The sequence below is a fragment of the Sorex fumeus genome, unplaced genomic scaffold (assembly GCF_029834395.1).
Source record: "Sorex fumeus unplaced genomic scaffold, SorFum_2.1 ptg000063l, whole genome shotgun sequence".
Classification (NCBI taxonomy): Eukaryota; Metazoa; Chordata; class Mammalia; order Eulipotyphla; family Soricidae; genus Sorex; species Sorex fumeus.
In genome coordinates this window covers 26,872,375-26,890,024 of record NW_026606120.1, presented here as the reverse complement: position 1 = coordinate 26,890,024, position 17,650 = coordinate 26,872,375, and the positions used below count along the sequence as shown (strand labels likewise).

At 41.0% G+C, this 17,650-nt stretch overlaps 1 pseudogene; it reads right to left on the bottom strand.

The window, feature by feature from the left end:
* The window catches only part of LOC130035596 (contactin-associated protein-like 3), a 197,505-nt pseudogene that overhangs the window by 94,791 nt on the left and 85,064 nt on the right, over nucleotides 1-17,650 (bottom strand).

Genomic DNA, 17,650 nt, shown 5'->3' with positions numbered 1-17,650 from the left:
AGTACAGCAGGTGAGCATTTGCCTTGCACAAGGCTGACCAGGTTTCAGCCTGTATGATCTCCAGAGGACCATAAGGCGTGATTTCTAAAACTCAAAGCCAGGAGTAACCCCTGAGCATTTCCAGGTGTGGCCCCAAAACAAAATTAAAAAACATCTGGAGGGGCCAAAGATATGGTTGCTGTACCTACAAAGAAGCAGTTGTTGCAAAACACGTTTGTGACAGGCAGTGACTGGGAGAACAAACGAACATTTGTACTGACCCCAGTACCACTCCATTCTTTATTGCCTTTGGGTAAAACTTTCCCTGGCTAAAGGGAATTGAATCTCCTAAGGTAATGCTCTTCCCCAGAGATAACCAATGTTCAAAGGGACAATGGATACAATCGTGACCTAGACACATTTCCTCATCTGGGACTCCCTGGAAGGGATTCCCAGCACCAATATCTCATATAGGATCACTGAGTCATTACAAACGTACCACCAGTCAGCCTACTCCGCTGTTCATTCATCTGTTCTCTCCACCCTTCTAGGGGTTGTTGGCAAGAATTAATCTCACTGAACCACCTCCGCACAAATCTTCCGTGAAGAGGGCCAGTATAGTGCCGTTGGACACTTGCCTTGCATGCGGCTGACCCGGGTTCAACCCCAGGCACCACATATTGTCCCCTGACTCCTGAAGTCAGAGCCAAAAGTAAACTGAGCACTGCTGAATATGGCCACCCAAACAAACAAGCTAAATCTCCTACACAGAGGAAGAGTCCTGAAGAATCCAACACTGTAGCAGTGTAGGCTATTATCACATAGCACTAATTTAACTGACTGTCCTATTTTTGGTAAGCAAACATGAATGAGACACATTATTTCAAAATATTTAGGCTTTTGTTTGTTGTTTTGCTTTGTTTTGTTTTCAGGCCACACTCAGCAGTACTCAGAACTTACTCCTGGCTCTATGCTCAGGATGCATCGTTCCTGGGTGCTGGGGATTGAACCCAGGGTGGCTGCCTGCAAGTGCTCTACTGGCTTACAATCCCGCCACCATGAAAATATTCAGATTTTACTTCCAAAAAAAAAATTTTTGTTACTTCCCCAATTTTTTTTTACTTCCAAAAAAATTTGGAAGTAAAACAGATTTTATTTGGAGGTTTTGAAGGGAAAGAGGAAGAGAAAGTGGGAGCAAGTGGACAGTATTATGCTCAAGAGAGAACCTGGGCTTCTCCAAGGGCAGAGAGAGCCCGTATACACATCCGAGCATTAGACAGGAAAGCATGAAAGTACACATCTCAAGAAAGGAGATGTGGTGACAAATGAGCTCCGACACCACATCTGCTTGGCCACATGGGTGCAAGCAGCACATGGGCTTGGGCAGCATATGCCCCTTCTAAAAATTTTTTGAAGTAAATTTTTTTGCTTCATGTGAAATGTAACTATTTTATTCTGTATCTTTTTTGCTCCCCTTATAAAATATTAGAAAAGAAAAAAATATTAGAAGCAGCAGAACCTCATCTCTACCCACAGCATGCATTAGTAACCAGTTCTTTCATGCTTTCTAAGTAGACACATTTGGCTGATAATCAATAAAAGTAAAGTAAGTAAATAAGTAAAGGCCCTCCCATTGATCATCGATTTGCTCGAGCAGCCCAGTAACGTCTCCATTGGAGACTTTGTTGTTACTGTGTCTGGCATACCCAATACGTCACGGGGAGCTTGCCAGGCTCTGCCGTGCAGGCGAGATACTCTCGGTAGCTTGCCGGGCTCTCCGAGAGGGGCGGAGGAATCGAACTCGGGTCGGCCATGTTGGCTGCGTGATATATCAACCCCTAAGAATTTTTTTTTAAAGAATGGAATATGCCAACTCAAAATATTCTCTTGAGAGAGGGTTATCTTGTGGAATCTGTGCAATGGTGCAGTGGATAGGGAGTTAGTCTTGCATGTGCTCAACCAGGCTTTGCTTCCCAACATTCCATAAGGTCCCGCAAACCTGACAGGAGTGAGTCCTCGGTGCTCAGGAGTAAACCCTGAGCAACTCAGGGTGTGGTCCAAAAAAATAAAAGCAACAGCAAAGAACAAACAAGGGTTACCTTATTCTTTTCTTTTTTTCTTTTCTGTTGTTTTTTCCCTTGCTTTTAGATAACAAGGACATTGCCCAGAGCAGCTTGGTGCTCAGGTTCTCTTCCTGGAAGTGTTTGGGGAACCATGAGGTACCAAGGATCAAAACTGAGGTCTTCTGCATGCAAAGCAAGGTTCACAAAGCATGTGCTCATCCCTTTGAGCACATGCATTATCTTTAGCTGATTATTCTTAAAAAACAATAGATACAAAATTGTGTAGGTGAAATTTTTGTAGGTGAAATTTACATATAAAATGGAATTCTCCAATTACCAGGGTGTCTCACTTTCTATACTACAAAGATCAATAAATATCTAGAAAATCAACACTGGACTAGCACTGTAGCACTGTACTCCCATTGTTCGTTCATTGATTTGCTGGAGCAGGCACTAGTAACATCTCCATTGTGAGACTTGTTGTTACTGCGTTTGGGATATTGAATACACCACCGGGAGCTTGCCTGGCTCTGCCATGAGCATTGGAGTAGGCAGCAAATTAAATCTGCATAAGGATTTTACCCTTGTTTATTGTGTTATTTTTCCTGATCACAGTGTCTGCCTATCCTTGTCTTTGTCCCTGAATGTTTCTTTTTGTCTTCAGCTGGAAATGGTATTTAAGCTAGTAGCTTATGCATTCTTGGGAGTTACTCTGAATTCTTATATAAACGAGTAAACAAATTAATAAAATTGTTTATTTTTCTTATCTTTATAAGAGATTTCAGTCAAGAAATTAGAAAAGGAGAAGAAACATTAGTTTCCCCAGTTTCCCTCCTATGTATTTTCAATAAGAGCTCAAATTTTAGTCTTTTATTTTGGTTTGTGGAAATTTGACATGACATACTATTTTTTTCCTTAAATTTTTATTAGTGAAACACAATGAGGTACAGTTGCAGACTTACAAACTTTTGTGCTTTGGTTTCAGTTATACAATGTTTGAATACCCATCCCTCCACCAGTGCCCATTCTCCACCACCACCAGTCCCAGTATCCCACCCACCTCCCTTCCCTCCATCCCACCCTACCTCTGTGGCAGGGCATTCCCTTTTGTTATCTCTCTCCTTTTGAGTGCTGCGGTTTGCAAAAGAGACATTGAGTGGCAATCTTGTTCGGACTATAGTCTACTCTCATCACGCATTTCCCATCCTGAGAGGAACCTCCCAACATCCTTTATTTGGTGCTCCCTTCTCTATCTGAGCTGCCTTTTCCCCTAGCGTGTGCGGCTGTCCTCAAAGCCATGGAGTAATCCTCCTGGTACTTATCTCGGCTATTCTTGGGTGTTAGTCTCCTATTTTGTTACTTTCTGTTCCCCAGATGAATGCAATCTTCCTATATCTATCCCTCTCTTTCTGACTCATTTCGCTTAGCATGATACTTTCCATGTAGTACTAGTATGTAAATTTCATGACTTCATCCTTTCTGACAGCTACATAGTATTCCATTGTGTAGATGTACCAAAGCTTCTTTAACAAGTCATCTGTTCTTGGGCACTCAGGTTTTTTCCAGATTCTATCTATTGTAAACAGTGCTGCAATGAACAGACAACTGCAGATGTCGCTTCGACTATACTTTTTTGCCTCTCCGGGGTATAGTTCCAGGAGTGGAATTGCTGGGTCAAATGGGAGCTCAATTTCTAGTTTTTTGAGTATCGTCCATACTGTTTTCCAGGGCTGAACCAGTCGGCATTCCCACCGGCAGTGAAGGAGGGTCCCTTTCTCGCCACGTATGCGCCAGCACGGGTTGCTTTTGTTCTTTTGGATGTGGGCCAGTCTCTGCGGTGTGAAATGATATCTCATTGTTGTTTTGATCTGCATCTCCCTGATGATTAGTGATGTAGAGTATTTTCTCATGTGTCTTTTAGCCATTCGAATTTCATCTTTGAGGAACTTTCTGTTTATTTCGTCGCCCCATTTTCTGATAGGGTTGAATGTTTTCTTCTTGTGGAGTTCAATCAGTATTTTGTATATCCTTGATATCAACCCCTTGTCAGATGTGTATTTGGCGAATACCCTTTCCCATTCTGTGGACTGTCTTTGTATTTTGGTCACTGTTTCTTTTGAGGTGCAGAAGCTTCTTAATTTAAGATAGTCCTGTTTGTCTATCTCTGTTTTCAGTTGCTTAGCCAGTGGCGTGACATCTTTGAAGACACCATTAGCTTCAATGTCATGGAGGGTTTTGCCGACTTTGTCTTCAATGTACCTTATGGATTCCGATCTGAATGACATACTATTTTAAAATAGTCAAAGGTTAGCTCTTCAGGGCTGGAGAGATAGCACAGAGGGTAGGGCGTTTGCCTTGCACGCGGCCGACCCGGGTTCAATTCCCAGCATCCCATATGGTCCCCCGAGCACCGCCAGGAGAAACTCCTGAGTGCAGAGCCAGGAGTAACCCCTGTGCATCGCCGGGTGTGACCCAACAAGCAAAAAAAAAAAAAAAAGGTTAGCTCTTCAAGCCTGTGTTCTCTATTGAACACTTATCTCGCTTGTTTATCTCTATGTATGCTTGCTTGCTTCATCTTTCAAGTTCATGCTTCCTTTTGAACATGTAATCTTTACCTTCTCCCCCCCTTTCAATTTTCTAATTTTGGGGGGAGGGGTGGTTATGCTCAGGGATCACTCAGGGGTTATGCTCAGGGGCCAATTATGGCTCTGCACTGAGGAATTAGTCTTGGTGGTGCCTGGGGGACCATTTGGGATGCAGGAATCTAAACCAGGTTGGCCACATGCAAAACTTTATCCTCTGTACTATTACTCTAGCCCTACCTTGCATATTTCTAAGTAAGTATTGTGCAATAAAAACTTATCTTGTTTCACTAAAAATAAAGCCAGAACAATCATTAAAGAGAAATAATTTCTTCTTATTTGAACCAGGCTGGATCTTTGGATTAAACAATAATTATTTTTTTTAAGGAACTATCAAGCCAATAGTTGTTAGAGTAGTCATGTGAATCAGAAGGACTGATGATTGTGAACTTCTGGATTGATGGAAAAATCAGGAACAATTATGAACAGCCACCCTTCAGCAAAGTATTCAGTATATTGGACCTACTTTAGTGACAATGAGGGCACCTCTGATTATGGTCATGTTCAATTAAATTCAGTTAGCTAAGAGAAAGGTGCTGGAGTGATAGCACAGTGGTAGGGCATTTGCCTTGCACGTGGCCAACCCAGCCGACCCGAGTTCGATTCCTCCACTCCTCACAGAGAGCCCAGCGAGCCACCAAGATTATCTTGCCCACAGAGCAAAGCCTGGAAAGCTATCCGTGATGTATTCGATATGCCAAACACATTAACAAGTCTCACAATGTTACTCGGCCCGCTCAAGCAAATCTATGAACAACAGGAGGACAGTGACAGTGACAGTGACTACAATGTAAAGAACTGTTTATTCTATAACTTTCTTTTTACCATTTTTAAAAATTTATTCAGCGATAGCACAGCAGTAGGGCGTTTGCCTTACACGCAGCCAACATGGCCGACCCGAGTTCGATTCTTCCGCCCCTCTCGGAGAGCCCGGCAAGCTACCGAGAGTATCTCACCCGCACGGCAGAGCCTGGCAAGCTCCCCGTGACGTATTCGATATGCCAAACACAGTAACAACAAAGTCTCCAATGGAGACGTTACTGGGCCCGCTCGAGCAAATCGATGATCAATGGGAGGGCCTTTACTTACTTATTCCAAAGAGGATAATTTATAAAAGAATTTCTAAACGGCTGGCTCTATTTGAAAAAATGATTCATCTTTATACATTACTTCTATATATAGTACTAGCAACTATAGGAATGTTAGGAGAAGTTAGTAGTAAGTGAATAAACAGCTTTATATTTATTATTATTATTATTATTATTATTATTATTATTATTATTATTCTCTTTCAGCATATCTTTCTTCCACCAGATCCCAAACTCAAGCAAACTTATCTAAACTAAGTCAAATGTATTCAGTCATAAGGAAAACTTTGTAAAAGTGGAACTTGAATGAGGTAAAGGTCAAGCCACTACTACTGATTCACTTTCCAGAATTGAGAAAGAGGTCAAGAATAAGGGACCAAGGCTCAAGAGCGCTCAGGACAAGTAACCATAGAGAAGACTGATCCCAACATTGTACTGGTAAATTGGCAGAGATCATTCATCAGTCACCTAATTTTGGATTAAGAGTGAAAGTGAATGGTAATGTTTATTACTGTCACTGTCACTGTCCTCCCATTGTCCATCGATTTTCTCGAGTGCGCACCAGTAACATCTCCATTGTGAGACTTCTTGTTACTGTTTTTGGCATATCGAATATGTCACGGGGAGCTTGCCAGGCTTTACCATGTGGGCAAAATACTCTCGGTATCTTCCCGGGCTCTCCGAGAGGGGCAGAGGAATCGAACCCAGATCGGCCGCATGCAAGGCAAATGACATACCTGCTATGCTATCACTAGAAATTCATCACTGCCAAGGGAGCCATAGGTTAATTACCACTGAAGATAATATAAATTATCAATCATTTCACTGTAGTACAATGAGTATTTAGTGAAATGTCTTTACAGTACACAGAAATGCTGACATTTAACACAAGGATACTCAGGGGATTCTGATTATTGTTGAGTATTCCCTAACTTTGGGGTATAAGTATGTCATTGAATAGAGTCCATTAAAAGAAATTTATTTAGAGCCTGTCTTTCAACTACCCCTAATATCAGGCACCAAAAAAAATGTGCATGGTGTGTTTATTTAATAGGTACAAGTAGGCATTGATGAACTGAAGGTTCAAAGCAAGGACTCAATGGTTCTGGGGACCCTGCATGCCGGGTCTTACCCTGGCTACCCAGGTGGATGAAGGCCTCCAGAATTAAACCTTGATTCAGCAACTTGCAGTCATCAGTGCCAACATTGTAATAGACTCATCTCAGAGACACTGCTTTTTACAGGCAACTATATTATAACCAGGCTAATGGTCTGCATATCAACAAAACTCTATGAAAAAGAACATGTCTATCATCCTTGATATGCTTTGTTTCCAAATATCTAGATTCCTCTCACAGATATTAATGAAGCCACATATTAATATCACACTCATCATCACTTCTGTGCATCTTGAACATTTGTTCAACTTAACAATTGAAAAATGTCACTGAAATATTAGTGCATGGCTGCTGTGTCATTAGATGAACTGTCCACATTGGGGGAATCAGACAATTGATGTATAAGGGAAAAGTAAAAATACAATGGCAAGATGACTCTTGGAAGTTGTACAAGAATACTCACAGCACTTTTCACTGTTAAAAAAAGAAATCTGAGCACCAACTATTGGATTTCAGAAAGAGACAGAAGAGATAATCAAGATTATAAATAAAAATCATAATCAAAGTGAGAATGAGTTAACTTTAGCTCTTCATGTTTACTAAGCTAGATCTCAAAAAAGTCATAAAACTTACAGTATTATCTTACTGATTATATATTTAAAAATAAGCCAAGACAATTTTAACTGCCTTTGAAAATTGGGATTACAAAGAAGAGTATAACAAAGATCAGTTTTAAAAAAAGATGCAAGGCAATATCTACAAAAATGAGAATCTGAGGGCGGAAGTGAAGCATTGTCATGATGTATACTATCAAAAGTACTGTCACTTGATTTTGTAGATGATAGAATGTGCCTATGTATATTATTTAGGAAAGATTAGTATTTATTTATTTATTTTCTTTTTTGGTCACACCCAGCGATGCTCAGGGGTTACTCCTGGCTCTGAACTCAGGAATTACTCCTGGTGGTGCTCAGGGGACCAAATAGGATGCTTGGAATCGAACCCTTGTTGGCTGCAAGCAAGGCAAATGCCCTACCTGCTATTGCTCCAGCCCCAGAAAAGTTAAAGATATACTCTTTTTTCATCGGGCTGGAGTGATAGCACAGCGGTAGGGCGTTTGCCTTGCACGCAGCCAAGATGGCTGACCCGAGTTCAATTCCTCCGCCCCTCTCAGAGAGCCCGACAAGCTACCTAGAGTATCTTGCTGGCACGGCAAAGCCTGGCGAGCTACCCGTGAGGTATTGGATATGCCAAACACAGTAGCAACAAAATTTCCAATGGAGATGTTACTGGGCCCGCTCAAGCAAATTGATGAACAACGGGAGGACAGTGGCAGTGACTCTTTTTTCATAGTAATAACTGATTGATATCACAAAGCTTTGAATCACTGTATCACTGCCATCCCATTGTTCATCAATTTCCTCAAGCAGGCATCAGTAATGTCTCATTTGTCCTAGCCCTGAGATTTTAGCAAGTGCCTCATTGGAGGCTCTTTCAGGGTCAGGGAAATGAAACCCATCATTGTTACTGGGTTTTGGCATATCAGATATACCACAGGGAGCTTGCCAGACTCTGCCACATGGGCAGGATTCTCTTGGTAGCCTGCCAGGTTCTCCTTAGAGTGAAAACTAGAGGTCGCTTCAAGGAACTTGGATTTATAGTCTCTGGATCGTCACCATTAATGATATTTCACATCACCAGGGGCAGTTTGTGGGTGTGACTGCCAAGCTACTGGAAGATGGGGGATCTGGGTGGAGGAGGCCCAGTCCCAATCTGAGCAGGCTTGGAGGTCTCAGGCCCAGGTCCCGCATACCTGGGTTCCTCTGCAGTTCTTTCATGAATGAGGCTCATCTGAGTGTGTGGAAAGTGGTCTTAAGCATGGCTGTGGTTGGGTTCCAGTGGTCCTCAGCTGTTGGGGCTCTGCTTGGGGTGGGAAGGGAAACTCAACCTGTCCACTTTCAGGGGCCCTGGTGAGGACAGTCAGGTGCAGGGGAAGGAGACTCTGTGTTGTTCTCTTCCGGGAGCTTGGCTTTATAGTCTCTGGATCTTGGCCATTGATGGGATTACTTGGGCACCGGGGGCAATTGGTGGGTGTAACTCTGTAGCTAGGGAATCTGGTTGGAGGAGGACCAGTCCCGATCCAGCAGGCCTGGAGGTCTCAGCCCCAGGTCCCACACACCTGGGTTCCTCTGCCAGTTCTTTCATGCGGGAGGCTTGTCCAAGCGTGTGGAGAGTAGTCTTTGAATATTTATGAAAATTTCCTTCTCTAGCTATACATTTCATTAAATATAAAGAATGTTTAAATTTTAAAGATTTTGAAATTTGTTTAAATACTTTGAAACAGTTTTAAATCGTTAAAAATTTTAGAAAGTACTTTATTTTGCATCATTCAATATTATATCAAGCATTTGACTTATTTATTTTATTTATTTAAATTTCTTTCCATTTAAATTATAATTATTGGATAAATTATTTCATTTTGAAGGAATTTGTTCCTCTAAGAAGCTGTATCAAATGAGAGATAGAATCCGGAGTTCTGATCTTCGTCAACGCTCAAGAATCAGGGACACTGTCTCATTTGCCAAGACATCAAAAATCAGATGGGCTGGACACGTAATAAGGTTTACAGACAACCGCTGGACTAGAGCCATTACTGATTTAATTCCATGGGACATCAAAAGATCACATGGACGCCCACCTACAAGATGGTCAGACTTCTTCGTCAAGACCCTGAATGATCGGTTTGAGGCTCTGCATGTTCCTAGAACGAACAGATACCACTGGGCTACGCTAGCATGCAACCGGGATGAATGGAGACGTTACTGGCACCCGCTCGAGTAAATCGATGAATAACGGGGATTAAGTGATTAAGTGATTAAGTGAAGAAGCTGTAAAATCTTTTAAACTATAAGATTTATACTTACAGATTTACACTTATGAAGCATAAGCATAAAATTTTAGTAAATAATCCGGGCCAGAAATGAACCACAGTTAGCATGTGAGAGGACCAAGAAATCAAGGTTGCTGGTTGCTGGTACCAACCTGCCCCTCCTAGTGAATGCTGCTTCAAGAATCTTAGGAGTCATGTTTTATGTGCCTGTTGTCAATTCCTAGGGAAGATACTATACTTTCTGGTGAGGCTGTCAATTAATCACTCTATCTTCACCTTGATTCTAAACTTATTTTAAAAATAAATAATTACAAAACACAAACAAAATATATTAAGGAGTCTTTCAAGACAATGAGAAATATATCTTTTATGGCATATCTAAGCCTCCAGAGGACATGTGATTCTTTACTTCAATGTTCCTATGTATGGGAGTATCACCTTCAAAATCTTCATTCCACAACAACACTCTGGCTAAGGTGATCCCACTGGAATCAATCAAGAGATGATTGGATAAGGAAATAATGGGATATAAATATAATGGAATTCTGGACTATAAGAATAGAGAAAACCAAGCTGTTTATTGCCTAGTGGATGGGTGGGGGTTGTATTATGTTGAATGAAGTTATCCAGAGGTTGAAGAAAAGGTACAGAACAATCTCTCTCATATGAGCCATAGAAAGAGACACATAGTAAGAGAATAACAATTGCCCAAAGGCAACAGAACCTGAGAAGTGGTAGGCTGAACTGGGGTGGGTGAGGAGTTAAGATGAAGAGACATCTGAGACAACAGTGGGGAGGGAAGTAGGCATTATAGTGGAGAGTGTGATGTTGACACATTATAGCCATAAAACCCTACTAGTAACAGTATTGTAAAGCACAGCACTTAAAATCAGTGTTAATAAAAGATTCACTGTTGGGCCAGAATGATAGTAATACAAGGGGTAAGATACCATGCAGGTGGACAACTGGTGAGATATCTGGAACTACATATGGTCCTCCAAGTACTGCTAGTACTGAACCTTGAGCACAGAGCTGGGCATAAACCCTGAGCATGGTTGAATTTGGCCCCAAATCACAATTAAAATGCACTGAGGAGGTGAATTTTCCATGCTCCATCCATTTACTATGCTTAGGGTAGAGAGGCCCTGCTGGGGTTTTGGTAAATCTCATCACCAAGCAAAGGGATCACTGTTTATAGCTGCTACCTACAACTATTGATATGCTATGCAAAAGTGACTTCTGTCGAGAGTGGCTAAGAAGTACTTCTTGGCGAGTTGCAGATCCTGGCTCAGGAGGACAAGGTGGGGTACCTGGCTACCTCTTATGGGCTTCTAGGTGCTACCATTGCTGTCATGATGCTCAGGGGCCGCACTACTGAGTCATCAAGCTCCAGGTAGAAGAAGAACCAACAGAGAAAAGGAGAATAATCCTGACATATGGCAGCATGATTAACACAGAGCATCTGGAGAGGATTGGCTTTAGGAACTTACAGAAAAGCAGTCAAGACTAGAGAGGAGAACAATGCCTTCCAAAGCTGTCTGCACAGAGAATGATCTAGAAAACAGTAAGGAACCTGTTGTCCAGACCTCATGACCTGAGACATTAGCAGCTTGTGAAACAGAGGCAGGCACCAACCTTTTGGAAGCTTTCCAGATAACAGTGATATAAAGGTATTGCAAAACACTAGTGTCAAATTTCTTTCTTTGTGCATATTTAAACAAGGCCACCTAGTAAATATGCACTTTGGGTCATGATTTTTTCAACTTTGTCCCCTCAAGATTGCCACTGACCATAGCATAATTGAAAAATATTCATTTTTAACTTTCATTTTAAAATATTTGTTGTCTTGGAGCCAAAGCAATAGTACAGTGGGTAGGGTGCTTGCCTTGCACGTGTTAGAGGCAGGTTCAATCCCATGCATTCCCATATTGTGGTCCCTGAACCCTCCAGGAGTGATCCCTGAGCACAGAACCAGGAGCAAACCCTGAGCACAGCTGGGTGTGATCCAGCCCCAACCCCACAAAGAATGTTTGTTGTCTTAAAATAAGCCGATTACCTGTTCCTTTCACTTACCTCCCAAATAGTATGTGTCACCAAAATGAATCTGCCCATGTAGGGAATGTGCTATGGAAGTTGCATTATCATCTACTGTCATACTCAGGTGACTCCCTCTAGTAGATATGGACACAGAATGCCACTGTCCATCATTTAGTGCAGAACCTGAAAGTAAAAAAATTAAGTTAAAATAAATTCCTAGAAACTCTACAGATTTTGCCTCTAAAAAGGACACATGCTTGAAAATATAATGCACATCTTGGATCATCTTGCAAAGGCACAGTGAGCTCACACAAAGTCTGTGCAGCACATTTAGCTGCTTGGACAAAAGAAATCACAATCTGGAGGAGGGATGGAGTCTCTTGGAGAGAGAGAGTAAGAAACGCTAGATGCGAGATTGTGGGGAAAGAGGTGCACATTATGCAATTAGGCAATGCACTTCGATTCATAGATTGACCATTGTTAGCTAGGAGGAGGGTACAGTCCATGCTGGTTTAATGACAGGTTGATCAATGAATTTGGTGATTAGAGGGTTCTCATATCTAGGCAAATATAATCTATCATTTACTTATATATTTTATAACCTAATTTACAATGTTCAACTTGCAGTATTATAGTCTGCATGCCCTCTGCCAAGACTGTAGCATTTGGCAGTCACTATCTGCTGTCATTTCTTGTATGGCAGTAAAAAAGGCTCATTTCTTGATACTATCATTCAGTTACTTTGAAAATTACAGACATGTGACTGGAGAGATAGTACAGTGGATAGACTGCTTTCCTTGCACATGGTTGGCCCCGGGTTACATCCTCAGCACCTCAAATTGTTCCCCTGAGTCCAGCCAGACAGCATCCACAGAGCCAGGAGTAAGCCTGGAGCACAATTGGGTGTGGCTATTAACAACCCCCACCCTGTTTTTAAAAATGTGAAAATTACAGATAAAGAAGAAATGAAATAATGAAGGGGCAAAGAGGTACAAGAATAGAGAGTCCAATTATTTCACGAGTATGTGGAACAGCCTTTTTTTGGAAAAGCAAAATATTGAAAAACTTTAGAGAGACGTGAAGGGAGGGAGAGATAGAGAGATGGAGAAAGAAATAGAGAGAAATATAGAGGCATGTTTTTCTCTCTCACTAGAAAGGGGGAAAAAAGGTAAGAATACTTTCAAGGAAGGATGTGTGAGCCATTTCACCAGAATGAGGAAATCCAGAAAATGTGTGAAATTCCACATCTCAGGCAGATCTAGGTGAAAGAGACTACGCCAAGGGCCTCACAAAAATGGAATTTTCATGATTCGTCCTAAACAATCATAAAATGAACTATTTACAGTGACAGGACATAGGGCTTATTTCAATCTTGTATTTATTTCAATCCACTTCACTAATATCTGGAGAGTTTGTAACATAAGATATTTTATAAACTTTTATGTTAGAAATATAATTTTCCTTAATTTTGTGTACTGTTACTCCCTGTAATAATCTTAAAGATTATTTGGAAGAATATCTTATCAATTTTTGAAAAGAAGTAATCTAAATTATAATAAAACATAAAAATTTGTTGAACAAGATGTAAAGTATTTCAAAACAATGTACCTAGTTATATGTGAGTATACATACACTTGTACATATATATATTTTTAGTGTGTTCATACTTAAACATTTATAAAAATAGAGTTAAATCTGAAGGAGAGGCTCTTAAATATTAAACTAAATTTTTGGATTAACAAAATATGCTTATTTTTTATTTTGACTTTTTATATTTTCTATATTTTCCAAATGCCAGTGTACTCTGCCAATTAGTATTATTTTTAAAAAACTAATGTCAGTTTATCCAAAAGAAGTCATTTTATGTTAATTATGTTTATGACATAATGTTTTTTCTCAAAGTGATAGACTGGAAAATGATCATGAAGTTTAGTCTGGATTAGTTTAGACATTGCCACCAACTGTCCCATGACGAAGGAACTTAGAGTAAATGAAAAGTGAATGTTGCATCAGTCATAAATAAACCAGTAAAGAGTAGTGGCCCAAACCACTCATCCAGACTTTTTTTGTTAGCTTCTTGGAGGCAAACAATCCCACATTTCAACAAATAATTAAGGTTAGTTTCTCACAGTGGCCCCAAACCATGCAAATCTCTGTCCTTTGTGCTGTAAGAGTTAATCAACCTTGGAGGAAACAAGGCCCTCTCTCTCTCATGGGGAAACACAACACTTGATATGGCAACTGGAGCTTCTATTCAGATGTGGCATAAGCTACGTCCATTCATATTTCAATTGCAAAAATTAAGCCAAAGGCAATGACTACATTCCCTTCTTCCCATGCTCCTGGACTCCATTAGAAGCACAGATGGTCACTGGTACTCAGCAATGCACAGAGATGCTTGCTTCAATTAAGAGGGCTTAGGACTTGGTCAATCAGGGGAAATGAGTCACAAAAGAAACACATCGAACTTTGTCCTATAGTAAGTTCTTCTCCACACGGGGAGTTACTTTTCCTTTCTCTTCTACTTTCCAATAAACTTTGCTAGTTTCAAAAAAAAAAAAACAGAAAATAACTTTATTCATTCATTTAATTAAAAACATTATTATCTAATCTGAGTTTATGTTCAGGTTATTAGTTAACCTCATTGGGGCAGACCCTGGATGATTAGATAATAATAGTAATAATAGTCTAGCAGTTTCATTGGTATGTTTGTCAACTAATAACCTGAAAATGATATGGGCTGTTTACAAACCTATCGAGTTAAAAGTCAACCTGTAAGAATTTGTTTCTAGTAAAACTGTTATCCCCAAGTAAAATATGATCATATATTTTCAGTAGACTGTCTGAAAGCCATTTCTATCTTAATACTACATACAGTGTTTATTGTCCAATTAACCAAGTAAATCCATGTTCTTCCACTGTTCTTCAAACCACCTTTTTGATTTTTCCTTGATTTCTGATTTCTGATTCCAACATGGGCTTGAGATCTAAGAAATGTTCCTAGTATAACCCAAAAGATCACGAATCCTGTTGACAATGCAGTTGTAACTATTTTTTCAAGTCATTAAATCTTAATTTTATGCTTCCTGACACATTTACAGATTTACAGGAATGGAAAAGTTTGAAGTTAGTTCTTTGGAGATGACGCAATAGTACAGTGGGGAGGGTAATTGGCTTATATGCAGACAATCAAGATTTGATACCCAACAAACCTTATAATCCCCTGAGGCCTGCCAGGATTGATCCCTGAACACAGAACCAGGAGTAAGCCCTGAACACTGCTGAGTGTGGTCTCAAAACCAAACTTACAAAATTCAACTCCTCTATCAGTAATATAATGGGTCTCATTCTCCTGACCCTGAAAGAGCCACCAATAGGGTAGCGTTAAAAAAGATGAGGAAGGAGAGCCTCATAAAATCTCGGGGCCGACCTAGGCTGCCAAAACAAAGGACAAAAATGACTGTAGCTTCAATGCACGTACGCCGGCATCGGATGCATCCATTGAGGACCTGATGGTGTAAGCACGAAAGATCAAGTATGACATCATTGGTCTGACCGAGACAAGAAGGCATCAGTCACATCACGCCGTTTTCGACACTGGGGAAGAACTATTCCTCAGAACATGGACGAAAGAGGTGTTGGTGGTGTTGGTGTCCTTGTCAATATGAACTTGGCCATAAACATTGATTCATTAGAATGCCCAAGAACCCAAATTGGAAAATTACACATGAACAGATGTGGCTCACTGCCAGCAGTATCTATCTTTGTTGTCTACGCACCAACATCCAATTATGATGAAGGAGAAATTGAGAAGTTCTACATGGAGCTGGAGAAGTCCTATAAAGAAGACCACACCTTCTAAAAGATCATTGTTGGGGATTTTAATGCCAAGATAGGACCGAGAAGATCAGCCAAAAAACTCCACATCAGGACCCATGGCCTTGAATGAAACGAACAGGGTGAGAGACAGTCCGAGTTCATCATGTTGACCAAGACCATCCATGATAACTCACAATTCCAAAAGGCTAAATCTAAACGTTGGACATGGGAGTCTCCTAGTGCACAGTTCCACAAGAAACTGACCACATCATATTCAATCGATGGTTTTGCCTGACTAATGTCACTATTGTCCCAAAATTCCAAACAGGATCGATCCACTGTCTCCTTCGTGCAAAATTCTACTTCACAGATGAGGGAGAAAAAGCTACAAAGTTTAAGAAGAGAACTCCCAGAACGACCACCAACAGGGAGCTCTTTGGCACTATTGCAGAAATATGGGAAGATGCCATCATTGACAACATTGACAAGGAATATGATTGACTGGTTCAGCACCTGCATGATCGTGCGAGGAATGCCAAGAGAGAGATAGTCACAAAAAGACGCCTGTCTTCAAAATCTCTCGAGCTCAATCTTCAATGTGGCTTGGCACAAGCCTCAGGCAACCGCAAGCAAACATCCAAGCTCGCAAAGTAGTGCAGAGAATCGATAAAGGAAGACCTCAAAGAGAGAAGAGCAGCAGTGCTGGCAGATGTGGCAGAAGGCAGGAAAAGCATTCACAATGCCTGTCTGTCTTTCGCCAACTACAAGACCAAGATGACTGCCCTCCAACATCCTGATGGATCTATCACATCTTCCGGAAGGCCAATGGAGAAGATTATCCAGGACTTCTGCTCGGATCTCTTTGATAGCCACATCCACCTGCCCACATACCAAATTCAGCAGGATGGATATGTCGTTCCCAACGTTCTCCCTTCCGAAATCCAACATGTTATTTCGTTGGTAAAAAAGTGAACAGCACCTGGTCCAGACAAGGTCAGTCCTGAACACCTGAAGAACCTGCTCTCAGTACTCATCAATACACTGGCTCGGCTCTTCACACGCTACCTGTGTGAATGCAAGTTTCCATCGCAATGGAAAAACAGCAGGACTGTACTACTGTACAAGAAGGAAGACATCCACAATATTGGCAACTATCACCTAATCTGCCTGTTGTCTGTCATCTACAAGCTGTTCACTTGAGTTATCCTGAATAGGATTGGCGGAACACTAGATGAAGGACAACCATGTGAACAAGCTGGTTTTCTAAAAGGATTTAGCACAATCAACCATATCCACATGATAACCAAGCTCACTGAGGTTTCTCGGGAGTTTAACTCTTTCTCACATTCATCAATTTAAAGAAGGCCTTTGATTCTGTAGAGACAGAAGCAGTCCTCGAGGCCCTAGCCAAACAGGGCGTTCAAAGTCAATACAGCAGGATGAGCTGTATTGTGGATTCACTACCAGGATCTCACAATTCTAGAGGAAGGTGAACATTGACGTCAAGAGAGGGGTTCGGCAGGGTGATACCATTTCACCGAAACTCTTCAGTGCCACCCTTGAGTACGTCATGTGACAACTGGAATGGGAAGGAATGGGAGTGAAGACAAATGCAGACGTTACTGGCGCCCGCTCGAGTAAATCAACGACTAACGGGAAGTTAAGTGATTAAGTAATGCTTTACCACCTTTAAGAAAGAGAGCTAAATTGTCAGACTGGAAGAAACATTTGTAAAGCATATCTGCAGCATAATAACTACATCTAACTACATCCATTAAAGTGGCCTGGAGTAATAGTACGACAGAAAAGGTGTTTATCTTGCATGTGGCTGACCTGGGTTTGATCCCTGGCACAGTTTGTGGCCCAAAAAGCAAACAAAAAATTAAAGACAGTGAAAGTCACTACTGAAGATGGGAGTACATCAGAAGAAAGGCAAAACGAATAATAAAACTTATAAAAGAAATAAGGGACTCAGCCCCAGCAGTCGACCTCCATGACCCAACCACCACCACGC